Raw genomic sequence first — 20,142 nt, 5'->3', positions numbered from 1 at the left:
AATTTTAACTATGTCTTTAAGAAGCAACATAAATTATGGGAAGTTTTGAACAACAAATAGTTCATCTTAGAAAAAGTAAGAAAGAATATAAGACAAAGTATGTAAATTGATGGAAAAGGTGAAATGAAAGATTGTAGCTCTTCGATAAACCAAGAAAGAGAGTGTAAAGGTTTAACCCGTCACTTATTCACATAGCTAAAATGTTGGCCTTTCTTTTATAAGAAAATTTTCATTTTCTTCTAAATAGTACTCGATATTTTCCAAAACATAAAGTAAAATATAAGTCCATTATTATTGAAAATGGGGCCCCAAAATTTGGGAGCCTAAAGCAACAGCTTTAGCTGATTTATGGTTAAGCCGACACTGGGGACATAAACCTTACCTTTGTGGTGTCTTTCCTACAGTGAAAGGAAGGGTCTATGGACAAAAATAACACAACTTAACTAACATAAAAGTTGAACTTTTCGTATCTAATTCTAAATGAGGGTACTTGCCATTTATCCATAAAGAAAGGACCTTTGGCAGCTTTGGGAATTTGCTGGAAATTCGTGTGGATGATGCCTTCTGTTGATGTTGTGGCATTTTTTGCAAACCAATCAGCAACCTGATTTGCCTCTCGATAGCAATGACTGATAGAGGCATTAGTATGTTCTAATATCTCAATGATGTCTTCAATCTCCTTCCTTAGTGTATAGTTGTGCAATGTTCTGTTTTGCAGCATGTTGTGAATCACCAAAAAATCAATTTCTACCATGAAGTTGTTGAGTCTATTATTGACACACCACTCGCACCCAAATTTAATCGCTCTCAACTCCGCAACATTGCTACTACTACAGTTGATAGGAATCGAGAAGGCCATGACAAATTCTCCTTCATCATTTCTGAGAACTCCTCATATCCCTACTTTGCCACTTTGTTTGTTGAAACTCCCATCAGTGTTAAGCTTTAGTTTTCCTTGATATGAGGCATCTCCCATAATACACACCTCCAAATTGGTATAGGTTTAAGTCTCTCAATTAACTCATAGTTCCTATACCAATTGTTATGAGTGAGAATAGAGGGAAACTTCCTGTTCATAGTAGCATTGGTGTTCCAGAGAATTTGGGACTTCATTTTGTATTGACTAAACTTCATACCATCCCCAAATTTGCACGAAGTATAGCTTCTCCAAAGTTTCCAGCAAATTAAGATTGACATTATATGTAAAATCATCTTATGTACTAAATTCTTTGATTTCCTCTGCCACCATTGAGTGAGGACACTACTAATGGAACCAGAGATATGTTGGATTCCCAGAGGATTTCCAAAGAATTTCCATAGACTAATAGCAGCTTCACTATCAAAGAAAAGATGATGGATATTTTCACATTGAGGGATACTATAACAAGTGCATTTTGAAACTAGTTGATTACCGAACATCCTGATTGTGTCATCAAATGGAAGCTTCCTATGTATCATTCTCTAAATAAGAAATGACATTTTGAATGGAATACAGTTGTGCCAAATGTCACACCTCCTTTTCCCCAGAGGGCGATAGGGATAAGAGAGTTTTTCCAATTAAAGTGACATTAATCAAATGAGATTATTTATTTATTTTAGAGTCGCCACTTGGGATAATTTATGGTGTCCCAAGTCACCGATTTATTTTAAATCCCAAATTGAGGAAATTTACTCTTATCATGGTCTGCGAACACAGAAGACCGGGTAAGGAATTCTGTTAACCCGGGAGAAGGTGTGAGGCACTCCCGAATTCCGTAGTTTTAACACGGTCGCTTAACAATTAATACTTGGCTTGATTATCTGAATCATTACATGTTTAAAACCTATTTTACATTTTTAACTTTTAAACTGCTTTTTTGTATTTATGCAATTTGTTTGAACAAGTCGCGATGTCGCGCACTCATTTGTTTTTTTTACATATTGCGTATCGCGCCACGTGAAACGCACCCGTGATTTACAACATGTTAATTTTTATTATTATTTGAAGTTGTAGTCGAGTCACGTGAAATGCACACTCGAATTGGGGATTATGTATCATGACTATGCCAAGGGAACCGTACCCATAGCCACGATGATTTATTATTAATCGCGCCTAAAACAAACTACGATGTTCATGATTTTTCCAAAACTAATTTGAGATTATTGTGGAAGTTCAAATATTATGGAGTAAAGCAGGTGTAGCGTAAAGTTTAATAATGGGGATTGAGGATCAGTCGAATCACTAAGCTATTTAGAAGAAAGATTCATCGAAAAAAAGTAAATGACTCTTACTTTATAAAATTCCATGCGAGACCAATAACTAAATTGTAACTTTACTTACTGTTCGTTATTCCTAAAATTTTAACAAAGGAACAAATTCCTTTCAAGGCTCCTGATAACGCCTTTTAATGAACAAATCTCAGCTAAATTATCATTTTTGTAGAATTCTTCAAAGTGAACTTATTTTAGTTAACATTCTGGTGCCACTTTTATTAAAGGCCAAACTAGAAATCTAACACTACTGATTTCAAAGAAAAGAAACAGTGCAAATATAGGCACTCAATAATTACGACATTTGACCAACAAATACACACATAGGCATGCACAGTGCAAAAATAAGAAGAAAAAAAGGAATATTCTGAATTATCAAAACAAAATAAAATATTGAAGAAAACGACTGCATATTCATCATTCTTAAAATTACTACTCCAATCATTTTCCTGCTTAGGTGAACATTAAGACAATGAGAGGATACAAAGTACTAAACAGAGATAGAACAATAGAGATTTAGAGTTGAACAAAACTATTTCATTAACTTCATAATCCACACGTATCTTCCACCATAGACACGTTTCCTATCCAATTAGCAATCCAAGGTTCAAAGGAAGTACCTGGGCAGTAGAGAAACAAGTAAACCGGAACCAAGTAAGGGTGAAAGAGCTGGAATAGAGCTTAGCAACACAGAATCAACAAAATCAGCGATAAAAACAGCAATTCCACGGCTCACAAACAACCTTCCGAAACTCAGGAAGAAAGAAATCGAACTTTGAAATCGGTCTCTTCAAACCCCTATTGGAAATTCCAGCTTTTATTTCTATCTTTTGGGGGCTTTTGATTTTCAGACCTTCATTTAATTTTCCTAGCTTTCGTTTCAGTTATGTGTGTTCAAAACGCGAGTGGGTGAGCCTCCATCTCTGTGTGAGTGTGATGGTGAGTGTGTGTGAGGTCAGAGTGTATGCGTGTGAGTGAATGGAGAAGAAGAGGTCGGGAGAGGCTTTATTTTTGGAGAGGATTTTCGTTCTTCTTTGTTGTAAGGAAGGAGGCGTCTTCTGTCTAGAAAGAAAGCAGAAGGCTGCTAGGGTTGGCCTTCAAAATGAGGGGAATCCGTTTATCTTCCGTTCTCTTTTTCCTTTGAAGAAAGGAATTCAGCTGTTTTTAATAGGTAGGGAGAGTGGTATGGAGTTTGTGAGTGGGGGACAAGCATGGAGGACAAGGAAAAGTGGAGAGGGGACAAAGTGTGGGGGGACAAGCATGAGAGCAAGCATGGGGGACAAGAGAAAGTGGAGTGGGGACAAAGTGTGGGGGACAAAGAGTGGGGACACGCGTGGGAAGATGGGAGCGGAAAATATTCAAGCACGGTAAAAAATTAGGTGCTCACAGCATGCCCCTCTTTGATTGAAAACATTAAAAGTTTTCAGGCAAAGATAAAGTGAGCCGTGTGACTAAGTTTTGACCATATCGTTATTCAAAAGAGGAAGAAAATAAAAGAAAATGGTGCAACCGAGTCCTGATTTTGGATAGCCTACATATTCCGGGTTATAAAGGAATCAGGTCGCGTGTAGTTCAAGAAGAATGATGGAGTGATGAGTTCGAAAGTTGAGCTAGGTTCCGTCGAGGCTCCGGTCAGTGGCCCTGTTATTACATCAAAATCTAAAGGAACTAAACAAGCCTATCAGCTATAAGTTACAAGATTCCTATTTATAAGTCTTCTGAACCTTGATCTTGAGTCTTGACTGGTTGTTCATGCAGACTCTGATTTGAACCTTGATGCTTGCTAGGTGTAGGTGCTAGTTTATTCTTCTACGGCTTTTTTTAAGCAAAACGGAAAATGTGAAGCTCGTAACTTCAGTCATGTTTTGAGCCGTCCATATCATTTCCATCTGCTTCTGCATTTGGATCCACTTTTTTTTCTTTATTTTGGATTCAAACTTCTTCTTTTGTTCATCTCAAACCTTGTGCCTCGAGGTAACACCTGCTCAGACATCACAACAAACAAACGAACGAAATTTTTCTGCCCCAATTTTCACTAGGAAAATTTCGTAAGTTATTGTAACAAAATTCTAAACTACTTCTTTATTGAAAGCAAATAATAATAATAAAAAAAGTAATGGTGCACCCTGAAAAGGTCATGATGATTTTTTTTTATTGTCCCAAAAGAATGTCTCAACTAAGGATTTGTGTACCTTATGTTGGGAAAATGTGGTCAGAGAATGGGATACTCTATATTGGCAATGATACCAGGGAGTGGTGTATCCTGCATTTAAAATAAAATCAACTAGGGAGTGGTGTACTCTATGTTGGACAACACAACTAGTGATTGGTGTACCCTATACTGGTAAGGAGATCAGGGATTGGTGTACCCTATGCTGGTAAGAAAATATAATCAGGGGATTGGTGTACCCTGTATTACTGAGAAGAAAATATAAACAGAGGTTGGCACCCTGTATTACTGAAAAGAAAATATAACCAGGGATTGGCACCCTGTATTACTGGAAAAGAAAATATAACCAGGGGTTGGCGCCCTGTATTACTGAAAAAATGCTGAATCTTCGGGGCGAAAAGGGTCTACCTGGGTTAAACTATGAAAAGCAAACCTGGGCGAAGTGTACTTCTACTCGGAATATGAGCTGTATCTCCCTAGGCGAAAAATTTCTACCCGGGTTAAACTACGTAAAACAACATGAGCGAATAGTACTTCTACCCGGAACTATGAGCTGGATCCCCCTAGGCGAAAAAGGTTCTACCTGGGTTAAGCTACGTAAAACAACCTAAGCGAAGAGTACTTCTACCCGGAACTATGAACTGGATCCCCCTAGGTGAAAATGTTCTACCTAGGTTAAGCTACGTAAAACAGCATGGGCGAAGAGTACTTCTACCCGGAACTATGAGCTGGATCCCCCTAGGCGAAAATGTTCTACCTGGGTTAAGCTACGAAAGACAGCCTGGGCGAAAAATACTTCTACCCGGAACTATGAGCTAAATTCTCCTAGGCGAAAAAGTTCTATCTGGGTTAAGCTACGTAAAACAGCCTGGGCGAAAAATACTTCTACCCGGAAATATTAGCTAGATCCCCATAGGCGAAAATGTTCTACCTGGGTTAAGTAACGTAAAACAACCTGAGCGAAGAGTACTTTTACCCGGAAACAATGAGCTGGATCCCCCTAGGCGAAAAGGTTCTACCTGGGTTAAGCTATGAAAAACAGCCTGGGCGAAGAGCACTTCTACCTGGAATTATGAGCTACATCTCTTAGGCGAAAAAGGTTCTACTTAGGTTAAGCTACGGAAAATAGCATGGGCGAAGAGTAATTCTACCCAGAACTTTGAGCTGGATCCCCCAAGGCGAAAAGATCTACCTGGGTTAAGCTACGTAAAACAACCTGAGTGAAAAGTACTTCTACCCGGAACTATGAGCTGGATCCCCCTAGGCGAAAAGGTTCTACATGGGTTAAGCTACGAAATGAGAGGTATGGACAGTAGTGATGAATGCTGAAGAATTTAAGGAGCTTACATTTGGTGACATTCGTCCTTTGAGAACCGCCATTCTACACTGCTTTGTTCCTGCTTCAAACAAAGAAAATTTGTGAGTTTTTAAAGTGGTGGTCGGTTTGTGGCCTTGATGCACTGAGGAGTTTGAGTTCACGGACACCCCGTTGTCGAAGAACTGATTCTATCAGAGTGGTACCGAGATGCTCGGATACTTTGTATCATTTTCTGGAGACTTTGTCTTTCTGACGTCTCCCCTGACTGTTTCATACCCGGATGTCCACGGTACCGTTAACCCTTGTATCTAAGGCAAAGCAATTTTTCTTTAAAATCAAACTTAGTTGTCTTGCACTTAGAACCAGTTTGTGTCTGTAGTGCTTATCAACTTTTCCCATGAAGCAAGTCTTGCTTAAGTGACCTTTTCAGTTTCTTTGAGACACTTTGTCCGCCTTATCAAAAGAGATCACAAATGGATTTCTGCCTTCGTCAATGCCGTATATGCTCCAAATTGTGCTCTGTATTACGGGAAAACTGTAGACAGTTTTGCAGCCATTTTTGCTTTGCTTTTGATGCAAGATTAGACCGAAAGGGAATCTAAGAAAAATTATGGAAAAGAATAGAAGAGCAATTAGAAGTGAAAAAGGAATTGTGTCTAAATAAAAGGTGTCCCTTTCGGGGAGAGAAATAAGGAGACTTATCTGGAGATATGCCGACTTCAATGAATCATGACATACATTTTGGACTGGACGCCTGATCTGTCTGAGCTGTCTAATTCTCAAAATACGTCACAAATGTTCATCTTGAAACTGTCTTGGTTGTGCTCATGCCGGAGCATCGAAGACCCTCATTCGGCTAGTAGCGCCCTTTGCGGATTTTCGCTAACTGACCTCTCTCATTTCTCTGCTCACTGTCGCCTTACAGTGCTCATACGATTTTCACCGATAAGACTCTCTTATTTCTTCTTCTTCTTCTTCTTCTTCTTTTTTTTTTTCATGCGGAAGGTTGGCCAATGCCCCTGGCATGGGGACTTCAACTATTCTCAAAGATCGATAAGAAATTCTTAACAGGAAAAGGCGAAAAGAAACTTGAACTGAATTACAACTTTTTGAACTGTTTCTATGGGAAAACCGTAAGATAAAAACAAACTTCTGCCCCAGTTTTGGAGTATTGGGAATATGGATTTTTGTTGCGATGGGACCGAACCCAGGGTAAGGCTGCCTACGTATCCTTTCGGAATCAGGTCGGACGTAGTTCAATGACTCAATTTTTTTTTATTGTTTGACTTAAAAAATGGAGTACACAGGTTCCAAAAATGGAAAACAAGGAAGAAAAATACAGCTTAAAAGGGGTAACAAAAGGGTCACACTTGCTTGGAATCACGAGCAATGGTAGCCTTCGTCATCTCGATCTAAGAAAATCATGCGTGAAAGTTCCACAGTGGGCATATATCAGACATAATATCTTTTGACTACATCTGCATTAATAGTCATGTCTGGTACCCGTCCTTCTTCATCTACCAAGTGCAAGGCCCCTTTTGGTAACACTTTCTTGATGATGTAGGGTCCTTTCCAGTTTGGGACGAATTTTCCTTTAGCTTCTACTTGGTGTGGAAGAACGCGTTTCAGAACGAGTTGGCCTACCTCGAAATGCCTTGGACGCACTTTCTTGTTGTAAGCGCGTGCCATTCTTTGCTGGTATAACTGGCCAAAGCACACTGCTGCTAGCCGTTTTTCATCAATCAACATTAGTTGTTTTAATCGGGTCTTTACCCATTCTGTATCTTCAATCTCCGACTCCACAATGATTCGAAGAGAGAGAATTTTGACTTCAGCCAGTATTACAGCTTCCGTCCCATATACCAACAGATAAGGAGTTGCACCAACAGATGTGCGAGCAGTCGTGCAGTATCCCAAAAGAGCAAAAGGCAACTTTTCATGCCATTGTCTCGAACCTTGGATCATTTTCCTAAGAATCTTCTTGATGTTCTTATTCGCTGCTTCAACGACTCCATTGGCTTTTGGCCGGTAAGGGGTAGAATGGCGATGCATAATTTTAAATTGCTCGCATACCTCCTTCATCAAATGACTATTGAGATTGGCTGCATTGTCAGTGATAATGGTATTTGGGATACCAAAGCGGCAGATGATGTTGGAATGAACAAAGTCTACCACTGCTTTCTTGGTGACTGCTTTGAAAGTGACGGCCCTCCACCCACTTGGTGAAGTAATCAATTGCAACCAAAATGAATCTATGCCCATTTGAAGCCTTTGGCTCAATTGGCCCAATAACATCCATTCCCCAAGCAACAAAAGGCCAAGGAGAGGACATGGGATGAAACTCCGAAGGTGGAGAGTGAATCAGGTCACCATGAATATGGCATTGGTGACACTTGCGAACAAAACTGAAGCAATCTCGCTCCATTGTAAGCCAATAATACCCCGCTCGCAGAATCTTCTTCGCCAAAATATATCCATTCATGTGAGGTCCGCATACCCCCGAATGCACTTCACTCATGATCCGCTTAGCTTCTGTGGCATCTACGCATCTTAACAAGTTCAAATCTGGGTCCTTTTGTACAAAATTTCCCCATTCAGGAAGAAATTGCTGGCGAGCCGCCTTATAGTTCTTTTGTTGATCTCCCTTGGCATGCTCTGGGTATTCTCTCATTTTCAGGAATCGTTTTATTTCATGATACCATGGTTCACCATCTGGTTGTGTCTCAATTATATTGTAGTAACCGTGTTGATTCCGAACTTGGATTTCTAGTGGATCGATATGGGTGTTTCCCGGATAAGGGATCATCGAGGCTAAAGTCGCCAAAGCATCGGCTAGCTCGTTGTGAAACCTGGGAATGTACCTAAACTCGATGGATTTGAATCTTTTGCTCAAATCTTGTACACATTGTCTGTATGGAATAAGCTTGTTGTCTCGAGTCTCCCATTCGCCTTGGGCTTGCCAGATAAGCAAGTCAGAATCTCCCATAACTAATAGTTCATGCACATCCATATCGAGGGCCATTTTCAAACCCATGATACAGGCTTCGTATTCTGCCGTATTATTGGTACAGAAGAACTGAAGCCGGCCTGTTGCAGGGTAATACTGTCCAATAGGTGAGATGAGGATTGCCCCGATCCCAACTCCTTTGATATTGACAGCTCCATCAAAATACATTTTCCATAGAGGGTTGTCATCTGGAACTACTTCCTCTATTAAGTTGACCTCTTCGTCTGGGAAGTATGTGGTAAATGGCTTGTACTCATCATCAACTGGATTCTCTGCCAAATGATCGGCCAAAGCCCGTGCTTTCATCGCGGTGCGAGTGACATAGACGATGTCGAACTCTGTGAGCAGGATTTGCCATTTTGCGAGCCTGCCGGTGGGCATTGGCTTTTGGAAGATATACTTCAGAGGATCCATTCTGGATATGAGGTAAGTAGTATAGGCCAAAAGATAATGTCTCAACTTCTGAGCGACCCAAGTCAAGGCACAACATGTCCTTTCTAAAAGGGTGTACTTAACCTCATAATTGGTGAACTTCTTGCTCAAATAATATATTGCTTGTTCCTTTTTGCCTGTCACATCGTGTTGCCCCAGAACGCATCCAAAGGAATTATCCATCACCGATAGATATAAAAACAAAGGCCTACCAGGTTCAGGTGGGACCAGTACAAGGGGTTTTGATAGATAATATTTGATCTTGTCAAAAGCATTTTGGCAATCGTCCGTCCACTTGATTGCAACATCCTTTTTCAGCAACTTAAAGATGGGCTCGCACGTGGTTGTGAGCTGAGCAATGAACCTACTGATGTAGTTCAACCTTCCGAGCAAACTCATGACCTCCTTTTGTTTCTTCGGGGGTGGAAGATCTTGAATGGAATTTATCTTATATGGATCCAATTCGATGCCTCTCCGACTGACTATAAAACTGAGGAGTTTCCCAGATGGAACCCCAGACGCACATTTGGTTGGATTGAGCTTAAGGTCATACCTTTGAAGCCGTTCGAAGAACTTTTTCAAATCATTCACGTGATCAGCCTGTGTCTTTGATTTTATGATGACATCATTAACATATACTTCAATCTCTTTGTGCATCATGTCGTGAAAAATGGTGGTCATGGCCCTCATGTAAGTTGCCCCTACATTCTTTAAACCGAATGGCATGACCCTGTAACAATAGGTACCCCACGGAGTAGTGAAAATGGTCTTTTCTGCATCACCCTCATCCATTAGAATCTGGTGGTACCCAGCATAGCAATCCACGAACGACTGTATCTCATGCTTTGCACAATTATCTACAAGAATATGGATGTTTGGCAAAGGAAAATTATCCTTCGGACTTGCTTTGTTCAGGTCTCTGTAGTCAACACAGACTCTAGTTTTTCCATCTTTCTTTAGCACGGGCACAACATTTGCCACCCAGGTGGTGTATCGTACGGCTCTGACAACATTGACGCTCAATTGCTTCATTATTTCCTCTTTGATTTTATCACTCATGTTCGTTTTAAATTTTCGCTGCTTCTGTTAGACTGGTGGAAAATCAGGATACGTGGGAAGCTTATGAACCACTAAATCGGCGCTTAAACCAGGCATATCATCATAAGACCAGGCAAACACATCTGTATACTCAAATAAAAGCTGAATCAAGGCATCTCTAGTTTTTTGTTCAGTGTGAATGCTTATCTTTGTTTCTCTGACTTCTTCATGACCTCCGATATTAATTGGCTTAGTTTCATTTAGGTTGGGACTAGGCTTGTTTTCAAATTGTTCCAAATCTCTTTTTATTTCATCTAAAACCTTATCTTCAACATATTCGACCTCTTGATGTATTATTTCGAAATTAGACAGCTTTTTGAGATCTGGGCATGAATTCTGCATGTATGTCATATTATTAAAGCTGGCATTAACAAAACTGAAATGGAAATAAAATGGCAGGAATTAGGAAAAGGAAAAGATACAAAATTTAATACGAAACTGAACTGCATTTCATTGAATTTGAAATGATAGAAGGGTTAACGTCAAAATAAAACAATCATACTAAGATATTTGGATTACAACCCTGAAAGTAACCCAAAGTACAAAAGAAAGAAGCTGCAAAAGTCAACTACCAAGACTCCTTCCTTGTGGGGAGAGGAGTTGCTTCCCAGTTATTGAGCATGGTTTCTGGGCCAATTAGTTGCATATCGGCACGACTAGTGCCTTCACCAGCCTGGATCATATTCACTTCAGAAAACATCTGCCTGAGGCCATGGAAAATTTCATCAATGTTTGCATGCGCCGAGGAATTTTGACCATGTTTGAATCGTGGCTCGACAAAAGTGTAGAAGATGTGAGGGATAGGTTGCTGCAAGACCCACCCGTACTTTTTGCGGTGCTTGGCTTTATCTTTGTCCGCTTGTGTTGGCCTGAAGCCTAAACCAAAAGTACCCCTGTTACTGAACGGAGAAATGAGTTCTGAAATTCCTTGCAATGATGCCCCCAAGCCTTTTCCTGGCTCATAACCTTGTCTCATCATAAGTGCAACCACCATTACAGATGTGACGGATAGACAAGGATGCAGAATGGGCTTTCCTTCCTCAACATGGTCCACAACAACCACTTCGAAAGCCTGATAGACAATAGACTCACATCCTTCCTTGGCCTCAATACATGGGATTAACGGGTCTTTATAAATGGATGACTCGTCTTCTCCGTGAACAATAATTTCTTGCATATCGTGCTCGAATTTGAGCATCTGATGCAAGGTGGATGGCACAGCTCGGGCTGTATGGATCCATGGCCTTCCAAGAAGAAAGTTATAAGAAGTTTCCATGTTCACTACTTGGAAGACAATTTCAAAATCAATCGGCCCAATCGTCATGGTGAGGTTGATCTCCCCAATGGTATCTCTCGCTGAGCCATCAAAAGCCCGGATGCGAACATTGCTGGGTCGGATCCTGCCTGTATTGATCTTCATACTTTGCAAGGTAGAGAGGGGGCATACATCTACACTCGAGCCTCCATCAACCATGACTCGCTTCACATAATGCCCCTCACATTTGACAATCAAGTGCAAAGCCCTATTATGACCGGATCCCTCCTCAGGAAGTTCATCATCAGTAAAGGAAATTTTGTTCACCTAAAAAAATCTATTATCCATCTTCTCTAACTGATTCACGGTGGTATTCTCTGAGACATGTGCCTCGTTTAGGATTTTGATTAGTACACGGGCATGCTCTCCTGAGTGTATGAGCAGAGATAACAGAGAGATTTGGGCAGGAGTCTTTCTCAGCTGGTCAATGATTGAGTAATCCTGAACTTTCATCTTTTTCAAAAACTCCTCCGCCTCTTCTTCAGTGACCGGTTTCTTTATTGGCATTTGACCTTCTCTGATTTGCTTAGCCTTCCTCAACTCTTCTGGAGAGTAACACCTCCCTGATCGAGTCAAACCTCCAGTTTCCCCCACTTCTTCTATGATTTCCTTGCCTTTGTAGGTTACTACAGTTTTGTTGTAGTTCCAAGGGATGGTTTTCGTATTTGTTACACGGGGTTGTGTGGCAGGATTGATTATGATCGGTTCTATTATACCCGTCGTATTGCCCTGATTCTGCTTTGTGATGGGGGTGACCTCTAAGGATGTATAACTTTGGGTTTGGAACATTGGAGCGAACTTCCAACCTCGAGATTTTTGGAACAAATAAAGTTGCCCTCTCTAAGCTCTGGGCGCCTTTCACAATCAATGGTGCATCTAGGCTTGGACTTACTTCCAGTTTGGTTCCCTCTTGAATTATTACCACTGTCATTTCTGCTCGACCAACCGGCTTGTATTCATGATCTCGGCCAATCATTCCCATAAAATGAACATCATTGTGTACTGGCAACGTGTTATTGGTCACATTAGGAGGGTCCTCGCCATTCGTGATTACAATCAATTTTTCAACAATGAGTCTTTCTATGGCTCTTTTCAGGGTCCAACAGTCATCAGTGCTATGCCCCGGAGCACCTGAATGATATTCACATCTAGCATTTGCTTGAAATCCGTGTGAATTGGTATGCATATGGTGGGGAGCGATGGGTCCAATCATGCCCATCTGCTTCAACTTCTGGAACAGACTAGAGTATGATTCAGCCAATGGAGTAAATTTTTCCACCGGCCTCTGCTCTCAACCATAATCCTGCCTAGGACGAGCATTGTAGGGTGCCCGAAAATTTTGCTGCTGAGGTCGGGGGAATCTTGGAGCTGGTGCCCGTACCTGTTGATTGGGAGGACGAGCATATGATTGAGCATTAAACACTGTATATTGTGGCGGTCCCACGGAGTACTGAGGAATTGGCGGGGGATAGTAATGTTGAGGGTAGCTGGATTGCCCCTGCTGAACTTGCACATAAGGGTGCGATGCCCCTCTTTGAACTTCCCTGGATTCCGAAGTCATCATGAACCCTTCATCTCTCTTCTTTCTATTTGCCAAACGTCCCGACACATTTTGGATAGCTTGGGTGGTGGCTTTGAGAGCAGCTTGACTTACAATTCTGCCAGTCTTGAGGCCATTTTCGACCATTTCTCCTATTTTGATCGCTTCTGCAAAAGGTCTACCCATTGCGGACATCATGTTCTGAAAGTAATCAGGCTCTTGGGCCTCCAGAAAAATAGTGATCAACTCGTGGTTATCCATGGGTCGCTTAACTCTAGCTGCTTGCTCCCTCCACTTGATTGCATACTCCCTAAAGCTTTCAGTCGGCTTTTTCTTCATATTGGACAGGGAATTGCGATCTGGCGCAATATCTATGTTGTATTGAAATTGTTTGATGAAGGCTTGGGCCATGTCGTCCCAGACATACCAGTGAGAGATATCTTGGTCAATGAACCATTCGGAGGCTACCCCCACAGGACTTTCCCCAAAATAAGCCATCAGTAATTCTTCTTTTCCACCTGCGCCCCTCAGCTGGTTGCAGTACCTTTTCAAATGGGCGATAGGGTCGCCGTGTCCATCATACTTCTCGAATTTTGGGGTCTTGAACCCTGGTGGCAAATGGATGTGAGGGAACATGCATAGATCACTGAACGAAACACTTTTGTGACCCCCTAGTCCCTGTATGTTTTGTTCAAGACTTTTCATTTTCCTGACCATCTCATCTGGCTCAACCGTCTTGGCAAGCTTTTCATTTTCCACCGGTGACTCGTACTGAGGAGTCTGATTATATGGAGCCGAGACCCCGAAAGCCATATTTGGAGAGTAGTATTGGCCATCATAAGCATGATATGGTGGCTCATTGATTGGCCTCGTCACAGGAGGTGGAGGCGGGATTGTGTATGCCGGTGCGCCAGACACGACTAGAGGAGTGTTCCTGACCGGTGCGACCTGCGACTGGAGGTCGCACATTAGAGGTACCAGGAGAAACATGGAGGTTGTAGTTTTGCACATACCCTGGTGGTAGGATGTGGTCGCTCGTTGCATGGAGCGGTGGTTGAGTAGCCAGGGGTACGGTGGAAGTTCCCTCTGAGGGACCACGGGGTGGAGGCTGACCAGACACCCAAGCTTGATATACATCAGATAATTACTGTCTCAATTTTCTTATTTCCTCCAACTCTTGTTCAACTGATTGACCCTGGGGGTCGTCAGTGATCAGCTCGATCTCATCATCGTTGGCCATTACTACTGCTCCCTTAGATCTAGTGAAGTAATGGTGTGTTGCTAGTTTCACCACAAACCAACCACCTTAAGCTTACTACGTAAGAGACAACAAACGTATTAGGGTTAAGCATTTTATAGATATGAATCACACATAATGTGCCATGCTCCTATCATTGTCACTATTTCTAGCATGCTTTTGGAGGCTTCATGTTTCATTCCGGCTTATGAGGTTGCTTCTTATTGACGCTCTTATTTTCTTCTCATTTTTTTTACTCACGCCTCATTTTGATCCCTTATCTTAGAATCATTGAAAAATATTTTGATCGAACCTTTTGTGGGTTGCCTACGTATCATGTCACCGTATGAATCAGATCATTATGTAGTTCAGGGTGAAATAATAACAATTTTGATTTTTTTTTAAATATTATTATTCAAATTGACTCTAAAGACATAAATATGATTGAAAATGCGACAAATATAAAATTAAAAATATGACAAATGAAAAATGAAACTAAAAACTAATTGACTGCACTAAAACTTTAATCTTCAATGGTATTCTTTCTTAAACTGATATCATCAATGGTCTGCATCCCTTGGTCTCCACTCTCCCCCCAACATCTCGTACAAATTCTGAAACACTCCCGGCAATTGTGGAACGAGGGAACGTGCCTGTTGACCAACTTTCTCATTGTTTAGATGATGATGATCGTCATGAATATATGCTGCTTTCTCTGCTAATTGAAGTATTTGCTCTCTAGCTTGCCCCATATTCACGTGACAATTCTGCAACCATATCTGGGTAGTGTTGAGGGCGTTACCCATCTTAGTCTCGCGTCCCTCGTATTCTTCAATACGGCGGTTTAGCACAGCTCTCTCAATCATCCACTGCCGCCGCTCTACCTCAAAATCTGCATGTTGATGACCTCCCTTATGCCTTTTTATTTCTTCCAATTGTGCAAGAAACTGACCCTTTGAGCGTATCCAATGGGCCCTTTCTCTTTCAAACTGCTCTCTCTGCTGATCAAACTCCAATTTTTGTTGGTGCGCATCCTCTTCAATGATACTCAAGTCTTCTTGCAGCTTATGTATTTCAGCATTTTTATTTGCCTCAACTCTTCTAACTAAACTAATAGTGCTTGCCAATTCTTCTTCTAAGCGGGCCGTCTCATTTTTAGCATGCTTTAGATCTTTATCCATTCCCCGTAAGGCCGATTGATAATCTTTCTCAATATTTAAACGAATCTGAGTGACTCCGGCTTGCAGTTGGGTTCGTTGTTTAGATATGGTCATCCGGGAATGCTCCAATTTCTCTTTTAACCTTTCTATAGCTCTTTGATCATTTTTCCTCCTGTTAGATCCTTCAGGCCTATCTCTAAGCGACGAAGGGTCATGAAACCAGGTAATATATTCAGGGATCACCTCTCCATAATCTCGGTCTTCTACCATATCATTCAACTCCGAGACTTTACTTGCATACCAAATTTTCATAATTTCTTCTTCGTCATGAGGTTGATCTTTACTAAAATCATAACAGAACTTGCTCATATCTCCTGTTGGTGGCACCTCCTGTAGTCGTGCAAATTGGCGCATTACCCGAAGTGGAGCATAAGACTGAACACCATCCAATCCTATGAGTACCAAATAAGTATGGTATGCAGACTCACAAATGACCTCTTTAGAGGAGAACCAATCGTAGTTCCAAGTGATCCGTTTGGCAGACAGAGTAAGAAGTAGTTCTTTCCAGGTGCCAATCCCCTCTGGTAAGTCACATTCGTCAATTCTTTTCTGGTGATCATAAGTATGATTGGGCCATAGCTCACTAAAATCAGTGATCGTAGGATGACGATAGAAATGCTCCAAAAACCATATCTGTAAAAAAATGTTGGAACCATCAAAGTTTCGCGCGCCCATTTTACATCTAGTTAAAGCACGGAAAATGCAAGAAAGAATCATAGGGACCAAAGTATAATCACCCCCTTCTGAGGTCAGAGCCTCAACTATACCTGCCAAGCGGATGTCAATGCGTCCCTCTCTTTCCGAAAAAACTACACGCCCCAAAAAAGTGACCATAAATGCAAACTTTCTATGTACCTTCCATGTTTCCTTATCTTCCTTTGATTTCAATTTTCCGACATTCCTTTCGAAATTGCATTCTAGGCTATACAACTGAAACAAAAAGCCCAACTTAACCCATTTGCCTCCTAGACCTTCATATTGTCCGTAATTTATGTTCAAAAGCTTCAGAAACCTACCCTCGTTCACATTTTTTGGTACTATGGGCCTTTGGCCGTGAAGATTGCGGCCCCACCCCTGGAAATGGGCGATTTTCTCCAAAGTCGGAGTCATTTCACAGTCGGTAAAACGGAACACATTGTTTTCAGGATCCCAGTACGGAATCAAAGCTTCAATCACATCCCTCCTGGGCTTTATCGTAATCATGTGAACCAAATGTCCCAAGTATTTCTTTATCTGGTTTCGCTCATATTCCTTAAAGTCTCTCCACCAATCCCACAACAACCGTGGTATCTGATCGACAATCAAAAAATCTGGTATCCCTTCTGATTTGGGCCTCTTTTCAGACTTACCTCTTTCCCCACTCATGGTATACCTGTCTACCCAGACACGGGGTTAGGCTTTGATCAAACATATTATTGACACACAAAAATTCTGATTTCTCGGATTTTGACTCTATAAAAGAATATAAATAAATAAATAAAAGCTAAACTGTGGGACTATAAAAAAAATATTTTTGGATTTAGTATTTTATTATTATTATTTTTTGAAAATTGGGGCCGGAACCGATGAGGTTTGCCTACGTATCTCACATCCTGGTGATTATCAGACCCGCGTAGTTCGGTAAAATCGACTATGTTCTTTTTTTTTTAATGAAAATTAATCTTTAAAAACCATATGCACTAAACCACATCATTTTTTCTCTCTTCGTTCAACTGATATATGCTAAAGCCGGTCGACATGCAAGCCTCTCAAATAATGCAACAAGTAGCACGTAACATGACATAATGGTCTCAACAAAGCATGTCCTAAAACAGAACTCGACCTCTGTGTCGAGCGCTGCTAAGTCAAATACACATGATGCAAATAAAGCGTAGCCTACTAGGGATATTCATTGTTTGTGGCTTGTTCTTCTAAGTTTATAAACCCTAAAGGAGATGGTATCTAGACCTGGCTTACCCGGGCGGACAACCCGAGCCGAGGAGCGTCAAGCGTCACTAGTAGTAGAACAGCACTAGCTAGCTAACGGCTCTCCCGCCTAAACACGTGTGACTAAATCCTTCACCAGAAGCTGGTAGGCTAACTGGCTTTATCTCAAGACAGAAATTTTGTGATGCTGGTAGGCAAACACAATATAACTAATTATCAGAAGACTCAGAGGGATGCGAGAGAAGATACAATTTATATGTACAGTTCAACAATATCAAAACGGTAAAAACTCGAAAAGTAACACAATAGGCCCAAATAAATCACAATATATACAAAAATTAATAAAGACAAATAAAGTCAATGTACAAGCTCGAATTCTTGAAGTCCCCAGCAGAGTCGCCAGAGCTGTCACACCTCCTTTTCCCCAGAGGGCGATAGGGATAAGAGAGTTTTTTCAATTAAAGTGACATTAATCGAAATGAGATTATTTGTTTATTTCGGAGTCGTCACTTGGGATAATTTATGGTGTCCCAAGTCACCGATTTATTTTAAATCCCAAATCGAGGAAATTGACTCTTATCATGGTCTGCGAACATAGAAGACCAGGTAAAAAATTCTGTTAACCCGGGAGAAGGTGTGAGGCACTCTCGAGTTCCGTAGTTTTAATACGGTCGCTTAACAATTAATACTTGGCTTGATTATCTGAATCATTACATGTTTAAAACCTATTGTGCATTTTTAACTTTTAAACTGCTTTTTTGTATTTATGCAATTTGTTTGAATAAGTCGCGATGTCGCGCACTCATTTGTTTTTTTACATATTGTGTATCGCGCCACGTGAAACGCACCCGCGATTTACAACATGTTAATTTTTATTATTATTTGAAGTTGTAGTCGAGTCACGTGAAATGCACACTCGAATTGGGAATTATGTATCATGACTATGCCAAGGGAACCGTACCCATAGCCACAATGATTTATTATTAATCGCGCCTAAAGCAAACTACGATGTTCATGATTTTTCCAAAACTAATTTGAGATTATTGTGAAAGTTCAAATATTATGGAGTAAAGCAGGTGTAGCGTAAAGTTTAATAATGGGGATTGAGGATCAGTCGAATCACTAAGCTATTTAGAAGAAAGATTCATCGAAGAAAAGTAAATGACTCTTACTTTATAAAATTCCATGCGAGACCAATAACTAAATTGTAACTTTACGTACTGTTCGTTATTCCTAAAATTTTAACAAAGGAACAAATTCCTTTCAAGGCTCCTGATAACGCCTTTTAATGAACAAATCTCAGCTAAATTATTATTTTTGTAGAATTCTTCAAAGTGAACTTATTTTAGTTAACATTCTGGTGCCACTTTTATTAAAGGCCAAACTAGAAATCTAACACTACTGATTTCAAAGAAAAGAAACAGTGCAAATATAGGCACTCAATAATTACGACATTTGACCAACAAATACACATATAGGCATGTACAGTGCAAAAATAAGAAGAAAAAAAGGGAATATTCTGAATTATCAAAACAAAATAAAATATTGAAGAAAACGACTGCATATTCATCATTCTTAAAATTACTACTCCAATCATTTTCCTGCTTAGGTGAACATTAAGACAATGAGAGGATACAAAGTACTAAACAGAGATAGAACAACAGAGATTTAGAGCTGAACAAAACTATTTCATTAACTTCATAACCCACATGCATCTTCCATCATAGACACGTTTCCTATCCAATTAGCAATCCAAGGTTCAAAGGAAGTACCTGGGTAATAGAGAAACAAGCAAACCGGAACCAAGTAAGGGTGAAAGATCTAGAATAGAGCTTAGCAACACAGAATCAGCAAAATCAGCGACAAAAACAACAATTCCACGGCTCACGAACAACCTTCCGAAACCCAGGAAGAAAGAAATCGAACTTTGAAATCGGTCTCTTCAAACCCCCATTGGAAATTCCAGCTTTTCTTTCTATCTTTTGGGGGATTTTGATTTTCAGATCTTCATTTAATTTTTCTAGCTTTAGTTTCAGCTATGTGTGTTCAAAACACGAGTGGGTGAGCCTCCATCTCTGTGTGAGTGTGATGGTGAGTGTGTGTGAGGTCAGAGTGTATGCGTGTGAGTGAATGGAGAAGAAGAGGTCGGCAGAGGCTTTATTTTTGGAGAGGATTTTCGTTCTTCTCTGTTGTGAGGAAGGAGGCGTCTTCTGTCTAGAAAGAAAGCAAAAGGCTGCTAGGGTTGACCTTCAAAATGAGGGGAATCCGTTTATCTTCCGTTCTCTTTTTTCTTTGAAGAAAGGAATTCGGCTGTTTTTAATGGGTAGGGAGAGTTGTATGGAGTTTGTGAGTGGGGGGACAAGCATGGGGGACAAAAAAAAGTGGAGAGGGGATAAAGTATGGGGGGACAAGCATGAGGGCAAGCATGGGGGACAAGAGAAAGTGGAGTAGGGACAAAGTGTGGGGGACAAAGAGTAGGGACACGCGTGAAAAGATGGGAGCGGAAAATATTCAAGTACGGTAAAAAATTAGATGCTCATACCAAACTTTACCAAGTATGAGATTTTTCTGTTTAGTGGTTCGTACCATATGCCAAGCAATGGTATTAGAGTAGTGACCATCCTCAGTG

General features: G+C 40.7%; 1 long non-coding RNA gene across 1 annotated transcript; it reads right to left on the bottom strand.

Moving 5' to 3' along the window:
• Positions 1-112: 112 nt before the first annotated feature.
• Positions 113-19,838, bottom strand: LOC104084827 (uncharacterized). Its single transcript, XR_011414148.1, has 2 exons — positions 19,286-19,838; positions 113-4,231 (listed from the first exon to the last, which is right to left on the bottom strand). It is a non-coding gene; the product is annotated as an uncharacterized lncRNA (long non-coding RNA).
• Positions 19,839-20,142: the final 304 nt, after the last annotated feature.

This window comes from Nicotiana tomentosiformis, chromosome 2 (genome assembly GCF_000390325.3).
Source record: "Nicotiana tomentosiformis chromosome 2, ASM39032v3, whole genome shotgun sequence".
NCBI lineage: Eukaryota > Viridiplantae > Streptophyta > Magnoliopsida > Solanales > Solanaceae > Nicotiana > Nicotiana tomentosiformis.
The sequence above is the reverse complement of the archived record's forward strand: the minus strand, read 5'-3'. Positions and strand labels throughout refer to the sequence as shown.